Here is a 16,329-nt window from a genome sequence, read left to right as displayed (position 1 = left end):
TCCTCAAAACCCTACATCAGCAGGACAGGCAGCGAGGAGGGACAGAGGAGGAGGAGAGAGCTCTACAATTGTAATTATTTCTCCTACAGTCTACGCAGCTGCTTGCCAGTGGTCTGAAACCACCAGAGAACACTGGGCAACGCAGACCGGGCTGCTGTGTCCGCCCCAGACACCGGCTACAGTTCCCAAACTAACTTTAGCCACCGTTTACAATCCACCACATACAATTAGACAGGACATTAAAGTCAGAAACATATCTTTATTTTCTCAAACACAACAGGACCATCTGCTAGCTGTTCAGTGGAGGCCGAGCTGACAATGTCTAGGTTTCTTAGAAGGGTGTTTCAAATTAGGTTAAAGGGATAGTTTTCATTTTCTGAAATGGGGTCGTATAAGGTACTTAGACCATAGTCAGTGTATTACTCACATAGATGGTGGTCCACATACCCCAGTTTAGAGAAGCAGCCAACCTGACATGGTAGCAAAGCAATGCAAAACATATTTTAGTTTTTATCAGTTTAAGTGTACGCTATATTCCAAATTTAACATTTTCAACGCATTACCTTGCTGTCAGACAGCCCTTTCCGATGGGGAAATGAAGCTGTGACTCATTTGACAAAAACTGTAATTTTACCTCGCATGACACGGGAGCTGCCTCAATCGGTTTGTCTGTGTTGTTGTGTTTTAAAGGAGTTTAGTTTGGATTCACCAAACAACACAAACAAACTAACTGCTCAAGGCAGAGACAGACAAGCAAATTCCGTGTCATGCGAGGTAAAATTACTGTTTTTGTCAAATGAGTCTGGTGGCTTTGAAGGGAGCATAGAACAAGTTCATTTTCCTGTCAGAAAAGTCTATCTGACGGCAAGGTAAAGCTGTAAAAACATTCAAAAGATGGCTTAAAATTAAAGTGATATTTATTTATTTTTAGTTGGCTAAAATATGCTTTGCTGCTGCCTTTGTCCACAGCAGAACATTGCTGCCTCCATGTCGTTACTCCTGCCTGCTTCTCCAAACTTGGAGCCGTAATCTACTGGAGGTAATGGATAACTACGTCATACAAGCCCGCTTCATTAATAAACTATCCCTTAGGGATGGTTATGCGCATAAAACCTGATGAACAATGAATGTAGAGAAAGCGGAGTTGGGGCAACAAGGTAGAGAGAAAATAAAGGAATGAAAGAAATTAAAGAAACAGAAGGAGCCGAGATGAAGTCAGTGGTATCTGCTTACATACTGAAAGCGAAAAAGGTCATGGATATATCATAAAGAATTAGAGAATGAGAGGGAAACAAAGGATGTGTGTTAGGAGGAGGTGGATGATTTTTCTGCCTTCTGAGTCCAAACAGGACGTAATAGCTCCACATTACAGACTGTAAAATCCGAGAGGTGAAGCGAGAGAGGAGACACGCAAGGGTGTGACCAGGGAGGGAAACAGAGCAGGAGAGAAAGCTCTGCTCTTTATTGTCTAATTGGCTAAACTTCAAGCGGCTCTGGCAGGAGCGGCGTAATTACAGAGCCCGTGAAGCGAGCGAGTAAAAGGAGGATGGAGAGAGAATAGAGGCGAGGGAGAGCCTGGTTTCTCTGATCCTCAAAGCACCAGGCTGCCTGCTGCTCCGGTTCCCAGCCCGGGGAGGTTCGCTACAGCTGCTCCCAGCTGTCACTTCACCCCATCAGGCTGCGGCAGTGAGCAGAGAGGAGCCCTCCCTGGTCCTCCGTGGCTCCTGCCAGCTGTCAGCACAGCAATATTTGTGTCTGTGTGTTAACATTTAAGGTCTCCTCATGCCAGAACAGAATAACAGTGAGCAAATCGGTGTGTGCACACTTGCCGCTACGCCTCGCTGTCCCCTCTTTATGTGTTAATATAGTATGTGTGAGTGTTTCGGGGTGTTTTTAGGTCTTTTATTAGGCGTTTGCTCCAAGTGCTTTGGGGCCACAGTGGTTTCTGTCTGAGCCATGAGTCAGTGGCTGGTGTTAGCGACTGCGGAGATGGCACCAAACGGAGCATACGCATGCATACCCACTAATAACACCCTCCCGATTCGCCTGCACATACTTTAGGTCAGAGTATTAACATAAAGGCAACCACAGGAGCCAGTGTGTGGGAAGGGGCTGCCCTGTGGTGTCACTCTCTGCATGCACCTTATAGTTGAAGGCATACAGTACACAAAGCGTCAGAAAATGATGCAGACACGGCATTTAACAAATAAAAACAATCACACAGGCTGCTTGTGGTGGAAGCAGGAACGCTAACACATTGTTTGTGTGCGTTTGTGTCCAAAATGCACACAAGAGGTGAAGAAAATAAGTGTATATATATATATAAAATATATAAATAATATATAAATTCCATCTGTTTTCATTCATGAAAACAAGCTTTCTCTGATCATTACAGCACAAGAATAATACAGTCATTCTGTAATAAAAGAGGGTTGAAGACAGAAATTATAGCTTCAAATGTTAACAGCCTAAGCCAACATGCTGTAAAAATAATGGCAAGGCAAGTCCTTTATTATCTCGCTTTTTTTTTTTTTAAATCTTAATCTTCCTTACAGTAAAAAGCTGCATAAAACAATGGGTGAGAGCATTTTGATTATAGTCTTAACTATGTAATCTCTAAAAATAACTAAACCAGCAGTTTTATTATAATTATAATTCCTGACAACTCTTGAACTCAACTCGAAAGACGTTGCTTTGCACTGAACTCTTCGGATCTGATGTTAAGACTCTGAGAGACTGGCGAATGAAGTCAGCAACGCTCATAAATAGGTTTATAATACTTTTAGTAACGCACAGGCAACAGAGGAAACATATGTATTTCACACCTTTAAGCAGCTGTATGTCAGCTTGAGGCCTCTCTATGCTGTACATCCCATGCATTTCTTCAATTACGCACTTGGCAGGTGCTTCACTGCGGGCGCAGGTCCAGAGAAGAGATAATGAGCCGGCAGCAATGGGACAGTTTAAGTGTGTCTGATTTGGAGCCGTTGATATCTGTCACAGCAGTGGCGATAGCGCAGGGACCAACAGGCCTGGAGGGATTAGTGCTAAGAGCTGCAAATATCTCCCATCCAAAACGCCTCGAACTTTGGCAAGAGGCAAAAGAGAGAGACAGAGTGATGAGCGCTTTGTATGTGAAGCTGGTGACTGTTTTTTTAATCCAGTAGAATCACATTCGCATACAGTAAACCAACAGGAACATACAACAGTTTAACACGCCATTATGGTGGGGTTTTCATGTAATATGTAACTTTTCAGCATCACAATGTCTCAAAATTATTGTTATGTTAAGTACAAACATTACATTACAATATCTCAAATGTTTCAAACAATGTTCAAATCCAGATAAATCTGCAATTTTAACTAAGGTAATGATCTGTTTCATCTGGGCACCTGTCAATGGTGGCGACCAAATGCTGTTGTCTGGCAGAAGCTGTTACAAATCGACTTCATCCTGTTTTAAGCCACATTTTACAACCCACTTTTGGTTGTTTTTACTATATTTTTTAAGTGGATAAAGGATTTTAGTCACTGGGCGTCTGGATTTGCTAAGAATCAAGCTCTGCAAACTTTAGTAACAGCTCGGCTCTCAACATCCTGTGTCCCCTAAAACTGGTTGATTAAATGCTGAATTTTAATGCTATACTCCTTTATGCTGTGCTTTTTAAAAAAAAAGTGGTCTTGGAGAAGCTGACGGCAATGATGGTAATGGTGGTGAAGACAACATGATACCGCACTACTTCACATTACCAAACTCCTCCTTATTTTTTTGTATCAAAATAACAGCAGTGATTGTTGGAAGAAAAAACTTGCATTGTCTAAGTTGCGTTCAAAGCACAAATACATTTTTTCTAGCTGGATAAACCTGAATTTTCTGAGGATGGTTCTTTGGGAACAATAAAGAATGATAAGAAGTTTGAAACACTCAGAGCTCAACAAATCTGATTATTTTACCAGCTTGGACTGAGATACAAAAGTGAACCGTCTATCTAAACTCAACCATATGTGCGATCCTTCTCAAACTCATTTTCCAATCCCCAGATGAACCACCGATATAAATAAACCAAATAAATAAAACCATCAGACCACTGATGAAACGGACGGACTCTCCATCTCCAAACAGATGCTTGTATGATTACAACTTCAAAAGCAGCCACCTCGTTGCATTTGGCAGAAGAGACTAGGAAACCTTTCCACACCTTGAGGGGCTAACGATGGTGCCAAGGTACCCCAGCTGTTAATCAAAGGCTTATATATGCATGGCAGCTATTCTGAATGCTAAATGAGAACCCCCCCTCTCCATCCCCACCGCACTGCTGGCCTCCCATCAGCCCCTCCTGTGACTTTGATCAGAGCCTGAACCCACCTGGCTTCCAGCAATGCTGCTTAATGATTTGTTTCTTTCAGTTTGCAACAGTTGGTAACCCGTTGAAAAAAGCAATAAAAAAAGATTGAAGGATGCACAAAGTTGAGGATATTAGTCTTTAGTTCACTCAGGAACTTTTTTTTGTCACTTGACAAATTTTTGCAACTATTAAAACAAATACAAGCAAACCAAACATAAAGCTGCCTTGGGAGTGCACACTATTCTTACAATCTTTTAGAACGGTATATCTTTCAATTATTATTCCAGTCCAGTCCAATCAGTGTTTAGAGTCCTGTATAGGGTGCTTTTTTCCCATTCCCTGTCCAGTTGTGCTTCCTGCAGCCTCAATATATGTGTCAATTTTTCCATTAAAAAGATTTCTTCCACAATTGTTATCCATTGATCCTTCGTTGGTGGTGTTTCCTTTCCCCAGTTCCTAGTGATGGCTTTCTTGCCTGCCACCAGCAGCATTTTGATCAGATATATTCATCATGTGTGATATAAATATCTTCTGTGAATTTACATAAATAAAGCACTAAACAAGACTTCGGCACTCCATACCCTAATATTTGCTGTAACGCTACATACCATTTCCCAGAATACAGTTATTCTTTGACATTTCCGAAAATGTGACAGTGGTCTAAATTGAAAAATCCACATCCTCGCCAACATTTCTGCCGGCTGTGCAATTACTTACTCTTAATTTTCAGTGTAATTAAAAAAACCCAGATTCAATTCTTCAATGCAAACTCCCTCCAAATTCGTGCATTAGTGGATGAGTGATGTGTCTTCCACATTTTGTGCCACTCGTCCTCTGTTATTTCTACATTAAGCTCTTTCTCCCATTTCACCTTCACTCAGGAACTTTTTACTTGCAATGCATTTCCTTGCACTTTTTGCAGTGGGACCTATGTAAAGGATCAATGACAGGTCGGTCAGTATAAAGTTAAAGTAACAACATGATCTTAAGGTATAATTCAACAACAGAAAACTTCTGCCTTTACTATAACAACTGACATCCAGGCTCATAAAAATGGAAAACACCATCTTTATAGCTTCGGTCTGTCAAACTGATCCATGATCTCACCTTCCACCACCTTCAAGCATAGTAACAACAATGGCGGACGACATTGTCTTTCTACCAGTGTCGCTCCTGGCTTTAAGAGGCTACATTGGCATCCAAGCATGACTGGTCCCCAGGGTCCCCAGCCCCTGATGTATGTGGTTCATGGTTTGAAACCAGCAAAGGGTTGATGCCGCAAATCAACTGTGTGAAGTCAGTTCAGTTGATTGAATGAGTTAGTCAGTTGAGCTCCTGTTTGCTCCTGCCAGCCTTTCCATGCCCCTGTATGATTAGTAGCCGATTTCTTGTAGTTTGTACTTGATGGCACACAGCTTGACAACACATCAAGCATTTACATTGTTATTCCCCACACAGCGGCCATTGGATCGATCGCTTTTTAACCAAGAAAATGCTCAAATCGATCAACTACTGGACTCAAAGTACTACTGGACTTTTTCACTTCCTAGAGATCCACCTTCCAAAAACAAAAAGTTTACTTGCAGGCATTCCACAATCGCTAAAAAAAGAGACTGCAACCAAACTGCATCCGTTTGAAAACCTTTATCCCCATCGGTCGGAAGTGAGACCGCTTGTTTTGACAGGCTATCTGCTCTTGGCTTGGGTGGTAAAAATAACAACAACAACTCTGCTGGGGCCCAAAAGAACAACATGTACACATAATTGCAGACACTAGACTCAACTTTTGGTATTATTGAGCAACATCTCAGGGACACATACTTTGGATATTTAAGATAAACTAGGTCACTTGCAAAGATCATTTGTTTCCTGGTCCAATCTGATATGCCATGATCTTTTGTCCCCCCAAACATTTTGTTTTAGTTCCTACTGTACTGCATGCTTTCCATGAATAGTACATTTTTCATTGTCTATAAGAGGTCTCTGATCAAAAATATGTTCACTTTTTACTTTGTTTGGATCCCACTTTAATGGCAAATGAATCCTGAAATGTTTTGACTTGAGAGCACATGTAAAGCATGTGTATATTCTAGACTATGTTGCATTTCTGAACAGTTTCCTTCAAGCTTTGATTGCATTTGTTCCATACTTCATGCCACATCATCTCTGTTTCACTAACTTTATTCCATAAAACTTTCCCTGCTCTTGTTTTGCTCACTGGGTAGCCTCGAAACTGACACAATTAGGGTAAAGAGATTGGTTTCTACAAGGGCCACCCAGGTAGCTGAAGGCTATACAGGTCCATGCATGTCTTAGGTTATACTACAAATCATATATACATTACACTAAACATTTCCTAAAGTAAAGCTGTTAAATAAAGTTTTTAGATTGGTTTCCTACCTCTCAGCCTTTCAGCGACTGTTCATGTCAGTGTGGTATGTAATTAAGCTTGTAGAAACTTGCAATTTTCCTCAGATACAGCAAGCAGTCCATCTTATAAATGTCAGGTCATCTTTTATATGGCAAGGTGGGTTATTGTTACTTGCTTATACAAGTTTCAAAACTCTCTCAAGCTGGTCCAATCAACACCCACGATTTAAGGTTGTCTGCCAAAAAGCATTGCCCTCAGAGGTAATGCTGAAAAAGTAGTTCTTTGTATTAAAAAGTTAGATGCTTGCAAGATGGTTATAAATGCTCTTTGCTCACAACTGCACTTTAACAAGAAACTGTCATGACTTGTCAGATATAAAAGGGGAAATAATTGCTTCCTGAGATTAATTATCCCAAAATCTAGGTACACTTTATGGGAAGATCTGCAGTAAAGTATGCACAATTTGCTGTTAACGGACAACAATATGCAAACCCACAAATCTCACATTTTCCGCTCCAAGGAAGAGCAGTCAAAAGAAGTAATAAACCTAAAAAGATAAAATAAACAATTGGGCCACCGCAAAAGTTGCAGGAGTGTCTCACCTCTTCAATGAGAATAGCCGGTCTACCTTAAAGGTCAGGACACCTTAAGTGAGCCTGAGCTGAAGTACAACTACAACTTGAAACCCCAATCGTGTTATTCAGCTGGTGGCAAGCATCAAGACATAGCTCTTAGTTGTTGCATCTATTCATCGACAAAATGCCTTAATGTACAAACACTGCAGAGCTATGTTCACATCTAGAACTATATCGATGATATCAGCGGGGCAGATCACAAAAAATTAAAAGCAGAAGCAAAATGATGCATTGATTCAAAAGTGACAGCTTCAGCATCATCGACACGGACTACAGTAATCGCAGCAGCCCTAAGTGGAACCGACACTTGTATGTTTTTTGTCCAAGTTCAGATGTAAAAGAACTTTATACCAGAAGCATTTACTATAATACAACCCAGAGTGTGAAAAAAACTGTGGGACTGTGTAAAAAACTTAAATAAAAACAGAATGCAATGATTTGCAAATGTTTGGGGTTTTTTTCAACCTAAATTTAATTGAATACAGAACAAAGACAAAGATATTTAATGTTTCAATTTGAAGCACTCTGTTTCTATTTACACAGCGTCCCAACTTGCTTGGAATTGGGGTTGTATATCAGAACCATCTTCATCCCATCCTTAAGACAGATTGATGTACTTTAGGAGGCGTAGGCACAGAAAGCAGCACAATATTTAAAGAGAGGATCATTCATCAATCATTATGCTGAAAGTGGCGGTTCCCAAAACCACAGAAGATGTTTTTGGATAATTGTTAACCTGTCTGGGGTATAGTTGGCAAAATTTTAGGGATGGAAAAGTATTCCTAGAACAGGAGACCCATTACAGGAAAATGCTCCCAATTTGGCAACCACTGAGTTACTTACCACTACCTAATGATTTAAAAGTCTTCACTAAAATCTGCCTGTGCAATGTGGATTTCTGAGCAGGCCCAAAGTGAGCCCAGTTTGCCTAAAAAGTGCAATGGCATCCAAAGTGTTGGAGGAGAGGGTGCGGACAGTCGGTTAATTGCCAGACACGGTAGGCTGGACGCTTGTGTGTGTTAGCTTGACGGTTTCTGTCACAACACCATTCATCAAACTCAACAACTCGACCAGGAACAACGAGAGGAGGAGAGACACTGGAGAGAGAGAGAGACAGAGAGAGAGACAGAGAGAGAGACAGAGAGACAGAGAGAGAGAGAGAGAGAGAGAGAGACAGAGAGAGAGAGAGAGAGAGAGAGAGAGAGAGAGAGAGAAGCTAATTCCACAATGTGATGCCAAGGGGAAAGGCTATCTTGGCTGGCAAATGAGAAACTCATTCAATTATCCCCCCACTGGTCTCTGTGTTGTGCTGGCGGAACGAAGCGCTGAGAGAAACATTTTAGGCACTGACCGTGTTCCAATCGGACACGGCATTCTGGGTAATTGGACAAGGAAAGCTGGTTTGATTGAGTGGGAGGAAGAATAACAAGAGCAGTTACGGTGCGAGTGCCAGTTGGACGACGCTGGGGTCAGACTAGCTTGGCAATCTGCCTCATGTCATGTATCCCGGGTTATTTATATTCATTATACATTGTTTTCAGTGTTCATGGCATGTGTTTGACATTTTCAGCATTTAAATGCTATGCTTTGTTTCTATCAGTATGCCTGTACAAAGCAAATATGGACGGTATATATAGTATCAGTGAAGAATATCCGCTTGTCTATTTTATGGAGGTCTCACTTGCATATCTGCCCTCATCTGTTTTATTTTGACATTCTGAACGGTCTCCAACTGAATGTACAGCCTCATGGTTTGCACAATATGTCATACACCGCTGAGTGCATGGTATGGTTACTGGCTAATTTCATCATGATATGTTTTCGTGCTGCCTTCATGTATTTAAATCAGATAAAAACCAGAATGTTCAGTATTCAGTGTTGGGTGGGTTACTTTTAAAACTTATTCCACTGAAATGTAATTTGTAATATATTCCATTAGATCAGGGGTTTCAAAGGCCTCTCCTCAGACAAAGCTTGGAGATAGGCGCCCCTTGTCTGACCTTTACTTCACTTGCTTAGTTTTGCTCAATTCCTAGACGCCTATGGGATCAAGATTATGTCATTTGATCCCATAGACACTCAACGATTGAGCCAGGATAGCCTCATATTGCTGTTTGACATACTTTCAGACTACACCAAATACACAAAAAGAGGTCTGTCCTTAGGCATTTATTAATTTCTAACTCTCTGAAACAGTATAATAAACTACTATATCTCTGAACTTCTCTCTTTCACCAAATCACACATTTAGGCTTTTCTTTTTGTAATCTTAAGTACTATTTACTCCCATTTACTGAGCCTCCTCCTAAAATGATTGCAACTGCTGCATTGAATTAGGCAAATTAAGAAAATCTACACTCTTCCACCAAGTTTCATGGAAACTGTGCCGTTAGTTTTTCTGTAATGCTGCAGGCAGACGAACAAACAAACCAAACAGAAAATAGTGAAAAATTTCAACTGTAACTAACCTCAATAGTTCTACTAATAGTTTATATTTTAAAAGCATATTTCATTGACTATTAGTATTTTATTACTCCCCAGTCTTGCATGCCTTAGGTTTAATAATGGGTTCACCTTACATGACCAGCTGCATGGGGTAGGCCAACACAACAGAGTCCATCACCTGCCTTTTTTGGCCACGTTTTTAAAGAAAATATCCACCCTCAGATATTATCAAGTTCTTTTGCATTATCAATCTGTAATGGCCCGGAGATATTCTGTGATTTACTGGTTCTCATCATTTCTTCTGCAGTTTTCTTTTTTTTCTTTAAAGATTATTTTTTGGGCATTTTACATGCTTTATTGAAAGTGAGAGACAGATAGAAAGGGGGTGACAGAGGGGAGGACATGCGGCAAAGGGAGCTCAGGCCGGATTCGAACCCGGCTCCACCGCAGCGAGGACTGTAGCCTCTATACATGGGGCGCCTGTGTAACCCACTACGCTACAGACCACCCTCTTCTGCAGTTTTCTTCATTAGATATTAGAAGGAGAGAAACTCTGCCTCTCTTCTCACGGATTGATCCACATGACTCGTCAGCATCAAGACAATCTGATACTTGATCTGCGTTTCATTCTCTCACCAATGGTGAAGAGCATTTCAGGTGTGTAAATAGTTTACATTTACTTGTTTTGGAAGTTTCATCATCATCGCACTTTTCTTTGTTTGTCTCGCCATGAGAACCGTTCACTCGCAATGCAAGCAGAGGCCGGAAAAACATTACATCACTGCTTCACAACCAAGTGAGTTGAAGAACAAGCAAACCATCCGTTATTAAACGTGCAATGCAATGCAACAATCACCATTGTGTTGCCTCATTCAGCGAAAGATAAAGACTCATCAGACATTCATTTAAATGAAAATTCTTCAGATTATTCCTTTAACGTTGATAGTTTAGATGGAAATATTCCTGCCACTAAACTATCTTTGGCGGTGGTTGAAATGACCTACATGTGACATAAAATTCCATTTTGACATAATTCCCTTTTAAGAGTGGAAGAAATCCCACGAGTTATGCAATAATTGTGACATTCATGGGATCATTACCTCACTACCCGAGCACAGAGCAGCCACAGCATCATCTCCAAGGCCCAGCGTTGATTTTTGAAATAAACAACGGCAACAGTGTGGTGAAGCGTGATGCTTTTCTTGACTCCAGACTGGCGTGTTGAAAGTGCTTATACGCAGGGAATGATTTGGGGACCGTCGCTGGCTCAAAGCATCCATGAAAATGCATCCAATCTCGTCCAGACTTAGCTGCGACCGCACTGTGGAGACAGACGCAGCATTTTCCTTTGTTATGTTGACTGGTGTTGCTGTAGTTGCATTTTTTCCTCATGTTCCTCTCTTTCTGCCCCCCCTTCTTTCTTCTCCTGAGGGGTTTATTTGTCTTGGCACCAGCTGCAGGTGGAGATTTCCTCTAATCGAGCGGGGAATTGGAGAGACGTCAGTGTTTGTAGTTCATATTAATGCTGAGATTTAAATTTATTGATTCTCCTGTTTGTTCTGGACTTGGCCCTCGGTGTTAGGCCCGTTGATAAGTTACATTAGACCTCACAAAATCAAGAAGGAGCACAAGCTGGGAGGTCAATTGAGGAGGAGGACACATTTTGGGATCGTATAGACTTGGCATGGGTTGCGGTGAATTTCTACAAAAGCTCAAAACCTCATCATAAATCAAGAGCAAGTGGAACATACGATGATGTTGCACATACTTTCTCTCCAAGAAAACTAAAATACCAATACAAATATGCTGTTGCTGGGAAGTGTGTAGTGTTTGGATACCCTGAAATGAAACAGATTATATTTATATGCGTTTGTGTTCTCAGTTGTGATCTGTATCAGGTCCTGGGGGATGGGTTGCTTGCCAGCGCACAGCATTTCAAACACGAACTGATTAAAGTCGAAGCGAGTGCATATTTCGTCTCTATATTTGGTTAACTACCTGGAACGGGGCTTCCTACTGAGGCTGAAAACAACACTAATAGATCCAGAATCTAAAAATCTTGCACAATCAGATCAGAAATCACAAAAAAAGGAGAAGAACAAAGATGACGGGATGCCCGAATATTTGTGGGTTCCCCTACATGTACCAATTACCTACTTATAGTCATTCAGACAAACAGAGAGTCAGACAAACACGTACACACTCACTCACCAAAGAAAACAACCCAACGGAATCTGGCACTCTCAAACACTAACCTCAACATAGCAAGTGGTTTACTAATAGACCTACACGCCTAAGACCATAAAAACATGTTATTTAGTTTGCCACTACTGGTGCTTTGAAATACTTTTGGTTTCTTCAGGTGCCAATGTATGACGCTTTTGGTAAATCCTAATCTCAAGATGCCAAAGTAAATCCCGATGCTTAAAGATTTTGCGTGATTTGTGTCTTTAATCACAAAGCTGTGGACTTAATCCTGGTTTGTGAGCACGGAGCAGCATTTCAGAGGGATGTGACTGATTTGTAGCAACAAGATGAAAAGTTCAAGTGCACTCATCCAATGCAGTTAATTCCTTTATTGAGAATGCGTGTTAGTCATTCAATACTGGAGGCCAACGGATACATCAGCATGGCAGATGTTATGAGCCCATTTTAACTGATGAATACTGCAGCACAGAAATGCCAACTATTTTATTGTCAGTGCCTCGTTTGTCCGCTAGAGATCGTTGACAAGTTCATTTTTCAGCTGTAAAATGTCTCACTCTTTCAAACTGATGTAACGGGTCCTCATCAAAAATTACAGCTGTCCCAGTTACCATACCAGAACGTACCGGGCCGGTGGAATCAGTGCAATAGAACTGGAATCATGTTTTGACTTGTCATTTAAAAGTCCTCCAGTTTCTTCCAAGCTGTAACAGTCACTTTGAATGCTTCTCTATTGTCAGAGAAGAGGTGCTCTCTTTCTCGCTCTTTAGTAAAATAAATGTTCAAAAAAGTTTTTTTAAATGTTTATGTTGAGATTTAAAGTGCATTCATGACCCTTCAAACATCACATGACAAAGCCCTTGTCACTACAAGGTCCATGAAGTCATTATTCTGCAGATTTTGATTTTATCACGACTGTTCTTTCGTATGATTGTTTCCCAACTATTTATGAAGAAACCTAAAGTGCCAACACTATATTTGAACATCCACATCTCCAAAAGAACTGAACAAGTATATCAACTGAGGATGACACTGAAACATGTTCAAAAGCTGCCGAACTCCAACTGAATGGACTTTTGGTCAATGGTTTTGACAACTACTGTTCAAGAATCAACTTTCAAATGTCAATATCAGAATCAAAATCAAAGATCCTGTATCATTCCTCCATTCACCCATTTTCTTTAACCACTTATATGAACTTGGATCCCCGGGCTGGCTGCAGCCGATCCCAGCTAACATTTGGTGAGAGGCCCTGGACAGGTTACAGACAGACTATCACAGGCTGACACATAGAGACAGTAACTATTCACCCTCTCAATTAAAGCAAAGCTGCATGTTTTTGGACTGTGGGAGGAAGCTGAAGGGCCCGGAGAGAATGTTATCCCGTTTAGACTACTGCAACTCTCTACTGGCAGGTCTTCCTGCTGCACCACCAAGCCTCTGCAGATGATCCAGAACGCGGCTGCACGTCTGGTCTTCAACCAGCCCAGGAGAGCACATGTCACTCCGCTCCTCATCTCTCTGCACTGGCTCCCGGTCACAGCAGCATCAAATTCAAAGCCTTGTCTCTTGCCTACAAAATAGCACAGCCCCTTCTTATCTAAACTCCTTTGTTCAGATTCACAAACCCGCCCGTCCACTACGCTCCTCGAGTGAAAGACGTCTGGTCCTCTGCTGCTGAAGGCCTCTACGTCTCAAACCAGACTCTTCTCCTCTGTAGAGCCCCTATAGGTGGTGGAACCAACTTCCAAACTCCATCCGATCTGCTGAGTCCTTCTCAATCTTTAAGAAGAGACTGAAGACCAACTCTTTACTGAACACCTTCACTCTTGATCTACACTGACGACTACGACAAGTATCTCACTGACCGCTCTCGCGACCTAAAAGCACTTTTGTCCTAATGGACTCAAACTGAACCCACAGCACTTACACTTGCTATGTTTCTTGACTTCATCCTTGCTTGTGTTGTATTAACTGTCATTTGTACGCCGCTTTGGATAAAAGCGTCTGCTAAAAGATATTGAAGAATTGTAGTATTGTAGAGAACCAACACTGACGCGGGGAGAACATGCAAACTCCACACAGAAGAGCAGCAGGCCGGAGCCGAAGCGGTGACTCTCTTGCTGTGAGTGCTAACCACTTCACCACCATGTAGCCTTGTATCATTACGGCTTGATTTAATACATAGAACATAGTTTCATCCAAGAAATATGTGCTAGTCACCCTACTTGGTTGAAAAAACTTGGTTTCCACAGCATGGTGGCCTTATGGAGACACACTTTTTCCAGTGACATCAAGAAACCGCTGTTTATTAATGATATTCATCGTTAATGTGGCATTTAAACACAAGCCACTAAAGCCGCTGACAGTCAGTGTCTGTCAATGCCAACGCCTCCCTGACCTTTGACCCCACACACACACTATAATCCTTCAAAGCCTCCTCACCACTCCTTTCTTAACTACAAGCTGCACTCGGTACCGCTCCACCTTAACACCCCACCCCTCGCCGTTCATTTATCGCTTACACACACACACACACACACACACACACACACACACACACACACACACACACTCTTGTACTTCTATCTTTGTGAGGACCCTCATTGGAACAGTGAATTCCCTGCCAAGGTTATAATAGTTTTGGATTTTTCATTAGTTTTAGTTTTAATTTCGTTGTGAATTTTTGTTTTCAAATCCAGTTAGTTTTAAGTATTTTTTAGAGTGAGTTTGCTAGTTTTAGTTTAGTATTTATTTTTTTGAAATGCTTTAGTTTTAGTTTAGTTTTTATTAGTTTTAGTTTTTTGTAATGGGGTATTTGTTGGGTTGGAGATTAAAAGAGGTCACAGTAAATTTTCCCTGTATTTCCTTGCCTTATCCATCTTCATTATGTATGAAAAATGTTGACAAAGACGAAAACGAAGGACATTTTCACTGTAATTTTAGTTAGTTTTGTAACCACACAATACAGTTTCAGTTAATTAAACTTTTTTTGTCACCTAAAACAAAGTCTTAAATCTCAAAAAAGCTTTTAAAGAAGTGAGGACCGGTCCTCACTTTGCAAAAATGTCCTCACTCTGTTGGTTAAAAAAGTGTTCCGGTCCTCACTATGCAGGAAGTACAAGAACACACACACACACACACACACTCCATAAGGCTGGTGTCAGCAGCACCTATCAATCGCTAAGCAGTATTTTAAGTAAGAGGGGATCTGTGTATAGGTGTGTGCGTGTTCATGTGTGAATGCACGCTCAGTGGAAAGAACAGTGTGAGGTTAAGAGAGTGAGCATGATGTGTGTAGGAAAGTGTGTGTTCACAAGCATACTTGTGTGCATCTGACTGACTGAAGAGTGTAAAGCTGTAGATAATTTGGTTTTTGCACTCAACAGGGGAGCTTATTTTAATCAATTGTTTTTTAAACTTACATAAATCAAAATGCATTAATTTCAACGTGCTATGAAAAGTGTAAGGTAGGTAGCAACCGCTACTGCAGCTTTTCTGTCATCTGAAAGTTACGCTGACAGGAAAAAAATAAAGTCAATAAAGCAATAAATGAAGGATTTTCTGTGCACAGAAGGATGGATGCTTGTATGAGAGAGAGAAGGGTGAAATCCTCCCTTATAATATAGCAGCAGCTCCTGGAGACTCCCCACTTTGTAGATCTGATTTTTATGACAGGACTTGCACTCCTTCTCTCTGTAGTCATTAAACTAAAAACCTCATCTCAGGGGAACAATTAACGGTAGGGGTAGCGCGCAAAAAATGACAAAATGACAGATTCGTAGGGCCGATGCGGAAAGGACTGAAATTACATTTGTGTCCGTCGAGGGGATTTACTGACATCTGTGTTTTACAGAGCCGGGAAGTGTAAAGATTGCCCTCTCCACTCTTCTGTGCTGAGCTGACTCCAAGTCCCTTCACTCTAAAAGGAGTGAAAAAAGGCACAGAGGATAAGTGTTGAAAGTAGCAAGAGAGTAATTTCTTTTGGGCCAGAGTTGAAGGACAAAGTGGTGTGTGGCAATTTCCCTTCTGGTAAAGTGTCTGACCCCTGATGCATGCACCAGGAGAAAAGGAGAAAAAGTATAAGAAATATCTCTATGAGAAAGGTAACGAAAACAAAAACTTGTGTGAAATGTTCGTCATTTCCTCCTCCTCTCACATTTTCACGCATTCATTAAAAGAATCCCATTTGCTCACAGAGAGTGAAACCACTTAAAGATTTCACAGAGTGATTCTGATCACTATCCACAACCACAGAGCCTCAGTCATTTCAGTAGAGGATTTGGCTGAGTAATTGTTCTGGTGACGGGTTGTGGTGTGGTGAAAG

At 41.2% G+C, this 16,329-nt stretch overlaps 1 protein-coding gene across 1 annotated transcript in view; it reads right to left on the bottom strand.

The window, feature by feature from the left end:
• Positions 1-16,329, bottom strand: part of svep1 (sushi, von Willebrand factor type A, EGF and pentraxin domain containing 1) — a 145,544-nt gene that overhangs the window by 112,739 nt on the left and 16,476 nt on the right. The gene's annotated exons all lie outside the window — the stretch shown is intronic.

Source organism: Centropristis striata, chromosome 17 (assembly GCF_030273125.1).
Source record: "Centropristis striata isolate RG_2023a ecotype Rhode Island chromosome 17, C.striata_1.0, whole genome shotgun sequence".
In the NCBI taxonomy this organism is placed as follows: domain Eukaryota; kingdom Metazoa; phylum Chordata; class Actinopteri; order Perciformes; family Serranidae; genus Centropristis; species Centropristis striata.
This window is presented reverse-complemented; position numbering and strand designations above follow the sequence as displayed.